At 47.2% G+C, this 9,039-nt stretch overlaps 1 non-coding gene across 1 annotated transcript; it reads right to left on the bottom strand.

Moving 5' to 3' along the window:
- Window positions 1-7,759: 7,759 nt before the first annotated feature.
- LOC123172797 (small nucleolar RNA U3) lies at window positions 7,760-7,981 on the bottom strand. The gene has a single exon (XR_006485710.1). It is a non-coding gene; the product is annotated as a small nucleolar RNA U3 (small nucleolar RNA).
- Between the last annotated feature and the right edge of the window lie 1,058 nt (window positions 7,982-9,039).

Genomic DNA, 9,039 nt, shown 5'->3' on the forward strand with positions numbered 1-9,039 from the left:
TTCAGAAGATGGGCGAAGCATTCCGGAACTTCAAGAAAAATTTAACCCGTGACTATGTCAACAAGGGCAAGACTCCGGATTTCAATGGACAACATGAGAAACTGAAAGATGATTGGCCAGAATTTGTGAGGCAAAAGCAATCGGAGCATTTCAAGGAAATATCGAAAAAAAATAAGGATAATGCGAGTAAGAAAAAGTTCCATCATATTATGGGGCCAGGAGGATACCGCCTTTCGGAGCCTAGGTGGCAGAAGATGGAGGAGGACCTGAGGGTGCGAGGAATCCCTCTAGGTACAGAGGGATGGGACCCAAGGGCCAAAAGCTGGTGGTACGGGCATGGGGGATCGCTAGACCCGGAGACAGGGGTGTGTGTTCACCGGCAGAGACAGTTTGCTCCGACCCAAGCCCTTATTGACGCAATGACCCAAGCTCAAGAGGGCTTGATCAAGTTCAACAGAGAGAAAGACGCACTGACAACAGCCCTCGGGAATGATGAACACGGAGGACGTGTACGAGGCAAAGGCAAAGTTCCGTGGAAAGTAGGGTTTTCCCAGGACAATGACCCGTACTGTTACAGAAGCCGTAAGAGAAAGACGGACCGGGATGCAGATCTTATGACGAAGTTTGCATCGGAACTCCATGAGTTGAAGCAGACCGTGCATGAACTAGTGAAAGAAAAATCGGCTGCAGGGCCGCATGAAGATCATGAAGCGGAAGCCAGTAGCGGAGAAGCAGCGTGGCTTCCACGGATGCCCCGCCTGGTGCTAGTGCACCGATGATCGAGATTCGTGCACCGGAGCCTCACTACCCCGTGGATGATGTAAAGGAGATGAAAGAATGTGATCTGCATTATCTCGTGGGGAACGTTTCCACGAAGGTAGCTAGCGGCAGTGCTTTACCCTGTACACCTGGAGCACTCCACCACAACAACCCCATTGCATATGGCTATGCTCGTGTCACGGTGGAAGACATAGTCCAAGGGTTTGAGGACCTGGAGATTGACAAACCTACACCCGAAGGGGAGAGAAGACTTGGAGATGTCAAGCGCCAGTTCATTCTATGGAAAAAGAAGTACATGGTGTTTCCAGGCGAGGCGCCAAGGCTAGCAAGTCCACCCCCCTCCGATGGTGGTGGTGGTGGTGGCGGTGGCGGCGGTGGTGGTGGTCGTGGTGGTTCACCTACACCTCCTTCACGCCATTCGACGCCGTCCCCCGATCCACAACCTCCGGCGGGTACGACGCCCCCCAATCCTCCTCCGGCGGGTACGACGCCCCCCAATCCACCTCCGGCGAAGAAGCAGAAGCAGGCGGACAGCAAGGAAACCCGCTCCTGGACTATTAACCCGGACCCTTATGTACCTAAGACCACAAGGGTACCGGAGCCATCACTGAAGCCTCTCCTCCCAAGGCCTGGGGAACTTAGTGAAGCTGAAACCAAATTGGCCGCGTCTGCTGATTATGAGAAATGGAAGGCGGATATGAAGGCAAAAAAAGAGCCTGAGCCCAAGCAAGTATTCACTGAGAAGCAAAAGAAGTGGGCTAAGGATTTTTTGACGACACCGTCCCAAGCTGAGCTGAATATGCCTGACGACTATGGACATGAACTTCGTAGGCAAGCAAAAATATTGAAGGAGGAGAAAGAAGAAAGTAAAAAAAGCGGGAAACAAGTTGACCAGCTCGGGATGCAGAAGAAACAATCGATCCCCCCGCTCATAGTGAAAGCCGGTCCGGAAGAGGACCCCGAGATCATAGCAGCTGCGGCAGCACTTGGATTGACTGTAGCGGGTGCCATGAAACAAGCGTCCGAGATGGGTTTGACTCTTCGTGCCTTCTTAGGCCTTGAGGATACGCCAGTATGTGAGATAGCATTACAATATGTGCGGAATGGGCCTCTCGTCGAGCCTGCGCGGGAAAAGAGTCTACCACCACAAATGCGAAATCTGCTACGTTGGTACAAGCAATTCATAACATGGGCCGACAAAGAATATGTTTATGCGGATGTTATAGATGAGCATCACACCAAACGGTACTCTGTAGAAGTTCATATGAGTGAATTGTTCCAGCTGTTCAATCTGCGGGACCTCGACAAATCTATGCTGAGTTGCTACGTTCTGTAAGTGATTTATTTCTACCTCATCTCGTTCTTCATTGCCTGCACTATATATATTGTTGCGTACGCTATATTGTTGAGTTGCTATATATATTGTCCTAACTATATTGTTGCGTACGCTATTATGCAGATTGAAGATTTGGGAATGCAAAATAAGAAACATCCATGATGTTGGGTTCATTGACCCACATATCGTTAATGGACATGTGTTACAACATCACCCCGAAGACGTGGAGAAAGACCTGTACAAGTTTCTTAGAAAGCATCAACTCAAAAGTCATATTCTATTTCCTTACCATTTTGGGTGAGTGTTTCTCTCTTGTGCCCATTCTCTTTTGTTTACTCCATGCATGGTATGTCTAATCGATGAGTTATGCATGACTGTGCATGTAACGTGTCCGCAGGTTCCACTGGATTCTGCTAAATATTGAACTTCACACCTCCAGAGTTCTAATCATGGACTCTATGGATTCGGATCCAAAGCGTTGGGCCGACATGAGAAAAATGCTGCAAAAGTAATTGTTTTCAATCATTTGAGCTCTATATCGATCGGTCTCTTTCGTTCATTTCCTAATATCAAGTAACTAATATAACTCCCTTATTCATTTAATTTTCTTTGCCCTGTAGGGTTTGGAGACGGTTCTCAGAAGAAATTGTCGGTGAATTCAAACATGAGCTAGATTTCAGAAGGTTAGTTAATGTGGATAAGCAGCCACCGGGGACCAATCTATATGGATACTATGTTTGTGAGAATATCCGGAGACACACCACTGAGCGGAAGGCATCAGATAGCGTGCGGAACGCGACGGATAACTTGCGGAGGAGGCTTAGTCCAGAAGCTCGCTTCCGACCAATTCAAGAAGAATTAGCAGGATTTTTCATGAGGGAAGTCATCAATCCTAAAGGAGAACACTATACCGAGGACGAAGAAATTTATATGCATACCCGAGATTGAAACTTGTACGAAGTTGTATATGGTCATCCATCCTAATTGTGTATGGAAACTTGTTCGAAGTTGTATATGGTCACCCGAGATTGAATATATATTATATATTCCTCTTGAATTCTTCTTGTTTGAACTTTCATATGCATGTATATAGTAGCGTAAAATATGTGTACTGAAACTTTATCAAAATTAAAATAAAACACAAAATATAATATAAAAGAAATAAAACACTCCAAACTAAAAAGAAACCAGGTTTAGGGGGGCTAAAACCCTAAACCTGCGGAGGAGCCCTTTAGTCCCGGTTGGCCACGAGAACCGGGACTAAAGGTCCTCCGCCCCGACGGACCACGGGCGCCCACGTGGACGGGCCTTTAGTCCCGGTCAGCCACAAGAACCGGGACTAAAGCCTTTAGTCGCGGTCCGTAAGAGGCGCGACTAAAGGGGGGGTCTTTAGTCGCGCATATTTAGTCCCGGTTGCACAGCCGGGACTAAAGGCTGTTGCGAACCGGGACTAAAGGGCTTTTTTCTACCAGTGCGCGCTGCTCGGTCCGGTCCGGACCGGACCGCCGGCGGCCGGTCCAAACGCTGGCTCGGACCGTGTCCACCCTGAGACCTCACCGGTGTGGGGAGCTGCAGTGCAGCGGACCTCACCGACGATGGGAGCTGCAGTGCAACATACAGCGGCGACAGCGGCTGCTATGACCCGCAGGGGTTGAGCTTTGCTCCGACGGCTGCTCGAAGGCGACATTGCTGCTGAGAAACTTGAGGGACAGAAACGCTCGGAGGGCCTGATCCGACGTCCGTCAGCAGCGCAATCAAACTGCTGTCAACCCTAAAATCAGTCGGTTGATTTGTAGCAGTGACCCTAAAATAAAGATCCAGTCTTTGGAGAGAGAAAAAATCTAGCGCTGTACGAGCGGTACCAACTCCGAGTTGGACCAAGAGTCCTGGCGCCAAGAAACACCGAGGTGTACTCGGATTATAGTTTGCTAGCACACCGATGGATGTATTCTCCTTTTATATTTCGGCAGCGCAAAGACAACCGAGCAAGTCGATTTTGTTAGGAATCACTCGGCACAAAGACAACCAAGAGTTAGTTTCGTTCTATACCTACTTGCGTCTCGTATATAGTGCGGGTGGCCGTCGGTGTAGGTACATTGGTCACACAAGAATCATGGCGTCTACGGCTGACAACGAGGCCGTCTTCGGAGACGAGTTCGTGGCTGATGAGATCCTCGCCCGTCTACCGGCCCGCTGCGCCGTGCGCTGCATCGGCCTCTCCAAGCGCTTCTGGCAACTCCTCATAAGCCCATATTTCTGGCTTCGCCACCGCCATCTCGGCGCGCCAGGCCTGGAACTCCCTCATGCCGCTTGCCTCTACGACAAACGTGATTACTGCAAGACCACCTACTTCAATGCCGTCGGCCCCGCGTTCGCCTTCGAGCACACCGTCAACCTCGAGCACGGCAGCTGGTACGCCAACACCTGCAACGGGCTGGTCCTCCTGGCCGCCCGGTCTTCCCTCGACGGCGTCGTTTTCAACCCGGCCACCAAGGAGGAGGTGCGCCTGTCCGTGCCGTCGTTGCCACCGCCGGCGGCTCCCGAGGACGACGACGGCTATGTGCTACGCCGCTTCTTGGGGTTTGGGTACGCGCCGTCGAGCAAGGTCTACAAGGCTCTCATCTCGGAGTTCGTAGCTGACGGCGATAGCACGACAGCAACGTTGATGGTGGCATCATTGGACAGTGTCGGCTGCCAGCAAGTGCCGAGGACGGTGTTCTCATGCGACAAGGAAATTCTCAGCGAGCACAGCCTACACACGGCGGACAACAAAGTGTACTTTCTTATATACACATCGTGCTTCACCGACGAGGAGGGACTTGAAGAGTATGAGACCGATGCGACATCCATGCTTGTTTTCGATGCCGACGACGAGGTCGTCACAAGCGTTGCTGTCCCGGAAGGGCAACCAATTCAACCCTGCAACATGTTACAGATAGGTGGGCGTCCGTGCATCTACATGTGCACGGGCCAAGACATGGTGCTCTGGTTACTCACTCCCGATCACCATTGGGAGAAGGTATACACTCTGGTCAAGCAAAGCTCTCGGTCACACGATTATTTGTTGGGGGCCTGGGACTGCGGAGGTGGCCTTCTGTTTGCTAACTTCAAAATTACCGGTGCCTACTTGTACAACCTCCACGAGGCCATTGATGAGGAAAAGGAAGAAGGCGATTGCGGCGGCCACCGCAGGCTGGAGGCTGTCTCATTGAAGAACAAAGACGACATGCCAGAGCATTTAAAACATATTGGGGATGTTCCGACAAATCTATATGATTACCAGCCGACGCTCATATCACCAGCGAGTATCTTCGGCGATGTTGCCTTCTCAGACCGTTTTGAGGTTACTGTCTTGCCCAAGCATGAGTTGGATTGGATTTTCCTGGAATTTACGCGGAAGTTATTCGTAGAGCCGGCGATGCAAATGCTCTCTACATCAGGTGGCATCTAGTCAGGCAGAGTGACCAATGTTGTTACCTCCGTTGGCAAAAGACAGGCGGGTGCGCAGAAGAAGGGAGATAGGAGCAGCTAGGAGCAACGTATAGAGAGGATGAGTTGTAAAACATCCATGAGAAGTATGATTCTATCATGCACGTGGATATACCATGCATGCCTCACTGTGTCACCCGTCCAACTTGTTGGAAATTCGCTCACCCATTGCTATGTATTCATTTGTAGTTTTGTACATCTCCTTATTTCCTCATATTTCTATTAGTATAAAGTTGTACTGAGTGTGCGTCAATTAATATGGATCGGAAGGAGTATGCCATTTTCTAACAACTTTCGTTGGAAATTCTTCGTATAGTGCTTTTCCAAAGCATGCACACAAAATTAGAGCTTTACCGTGCAACTGCTCTTTGATGAAAAAACCAAGTAGTATTCTTGATATCGGCAAAATTTCAGGAAAAACACATGTCAATGTTCGAGCTTGGTGAAATTTCAAGTAAAAATTGAACAATATGTTTTTTGGGTGATCACTTCTTAGCGCAATCGAAGTGACTCGGATGTTGCTTTACCCTATACATGATGCAAAATAGTATTTTTGGTTCCCTTTCGAAACTAATGGATTCAAAAATCTTAAGATCTCAAGTTGCCGATTCAATAATGACTAGATTAAAAAGGTTTGTTCCAATTTACATTTAGAGCGAACCCTAAACATTTACAAATAATCGAAGACCAGCTGTGAATTTCATAAATCGAATAAGATAAAATACATTCACACTTAAATATAATTTAAAATTCTTAATGCATAGCTTAAGATCATGTGGGTGATAGAACAACATCCAACATTAAGTGCAATTTAGTCTCAAATGCCATGCTATTGGTATTACAAAAACATAGTGGAGTACAACATTAGAATGTTGCATGCATTTCCGCGGGCCATGTGGTCAATCCTCTGACTAGTTAACTGAATAAGTACATGATTACTCTATAAAATGTGGAACACTTAGGTTTTCGATTTGAGTAATTGAACATGTGGAACCAACCTTGTGCACAAGATTAATGTCTAGGAACTCAGAATCCCAACCAATAATGGTACAACCAAGGAAGGGCAGGAGATGCAAGCTATGAAATCGTACTCTTCTAGTTATGCCCTGGCATTTAATCTTGGATATGATTTTGTTGATATTGTGTCAAAGTCTTAAAGCAAGCAGTCAATAATCACTCTTGTCTCTTGGACAGGAAGGAGTGTCCAGCCTTTTACTGTTTTACAGATGCATAGAAATGTTGAAAGACAAGCTGAACTGCACAAGCAAAAGGGAGCATTGCTCTGAATTCTACAGCTGGATTGCCATAAAACATTTGCCACACTACTGGGAACTCTTTTCACATTTTCCCTCCCTAACATGGTTGCAGTAAGCAAACCACCTACAGTTTTCTTAAAGGTGCAGAGCTCCCATAAAAGAAAAATCCTTGTTTACTAACTGATATAGAAGAGCCATGTGGCAGCCGAAGAACTTCAGACATAAGAAGCAAGGAATGACTTCTTTTCACACAGTTTGCAAAATAATGTTTGTGTGGTCAAACATGTATCAAGACGAATCCTGCAGAAATCAGTCTCTACATATTTGAAGTGCAGCAGTCCTAATTAGGCCCTGGCCTTTTTTGAGAGAGCAACACCCCCTGGAGCTTCTGGTACAGATGCATGAAAGTGTTGAAAGAAAAGCTGAACTTAGTCTTCCACAAGCAAAAGAAAGTCTTGTTCTGAATTCCACAGCCAAATCAGTAAGAATTCCACAGGCAAACACACCTACTGTTTTCTCCAAGGCAATGTGCAGAGTTCCTTCTCAAAATCAAAGGTGCAGAGTTCCAGTCAACCTTTTTTTTTTATCTGTTTCATAAGAGTCCAGCCAAAGAACTAATTGAGAGCAGACTGATACAAGCGCCATGTGCAAAGGAACAACTTCTTTCTGCCATCTTACTCTGTTTCAGTTGCCAGTTTGCAAAGTTGTTATACTTATGCACTGGCCATCAATCTTGGATTTGATTTTTTGGATGTTAATATTTTAAACTCTTATGAACATCATCACACGCTGGAGCATTTTGAAAAGATTACTGCTTGAGCATCTCCAAAGCAGCCCAACCTTCATAGATGGCACCCACATCCTAGCTCTGCAGCCAAAAAGGAAAAAAGATTTGTGGAGTCTGTCAAACAACCTCTGAGCCACCCTGCACCAGGGTGAACTGGAACAGGAACGATCCTCTACAGCCGTTGGATGGCACCCATCAGGCGAATCCAAGCCGTTAATCACGCTCTGGCCCAGAGGTCAGAATGCATCAACCAAACTGAAGTGCTTGCCTCCTTATTGGTAAAGGATGCAGCGGTACGAGCCTATAGAACAAATCCTGTTCAAGTAAGGCCGTGCTACCATCAGCAGCCCCTCGCCTTATAAACTGCTCCAGCGTCGTCTAATTAGAGAGAGCCATGCAGCAGCGCCTACTCAGCCAGAGCATGGAACGGCTGCAAGGGTACGCGGGTCATGGCCCATGATGTACTAGGTGGGAACGAGAATGATCAAAGCCCAGCCCATGTGAGGAATTATTTATGATCTCTTTTTATTGCGAATTTGGATTATTTATGATCTCGTTGTCCTTTTTCCATTTTCGTTGCATCAGTTGAGGAGTCTGGAGATATTGAAGCAGTCTAATATCTACTGCTGCATGGCCTATACTTTTCATTTATAGATATTGAAGCAGTCTAATATCTACTGCTGCATGGCCTATACTTTTCATTTATATTTACGTAAATTCTTATCTTTTATTTCAGTGACACCTACTCTTTTTTCTTTTCCAAATTAAATTGCAGTTGACCATTAAAAGTAGCAGACTACACATTGCCAGATTGGAGACATCACGCAAAGACAGAACATACACTTGTTTGCTATAGTACTCTGGTGGCAGTTACAGCATCTTTTTGTTTGGTTGACTCAGCTGTTCAAAACTATTCCAGTGGGAACACTACTTGCTGCAACCTCCATTCGGCGATGCTGTCATCCTCTGCAACCTCCTTTTGGCGACGCTCAGGCAAGCCGAAGCACCGAGGCATGCAAAAACTGCCAGCCTGAACATGGTGTCACCAGGTTTTCGAAGGTGGCGACTTGCCGACTTCTCAGGCATGGTGAGCGGTGGGGATGGGCATGGGCGGCTCTCCATCTCTGGGGTGTACATAAGGCCACCATGGAGGTGGACGAGCTAGGCACCGTGGCCGCTGCTGCCACGGTCATACTACTGGATGGTAGTGCATTTGAGGAAAGCGAACCACAACATTTGGTGGATTTTGTGGCGGATCGGCCCTTCTTATTTGCCACGGTTGAGGAGAGGACAGGAGTCGTATTGTTCCTTGGTCATGTGGTTAATCCTCCCGCTGGCTAACTGAATACATAATTACTCTATACCTTTGGTTGTTGATTTGAGTAATCCTC

The sequence above is a fragment of the Triticum aestivum genome, unplaced genomic scaffold (assembly GCF_018294505.1).
Source record: "Triticum aestivum cultivar Chinese Spring unplaced genomic scaffold, IWGSC CS RefSeq v2.1 scaffold116478, whole genome shotgun sequence".
NCBI lineage: Eukaryota > Viridiplantae > Streptophyta > Magnoliopsida > Poales > Poaceae > Triticum > Triticum aestivum.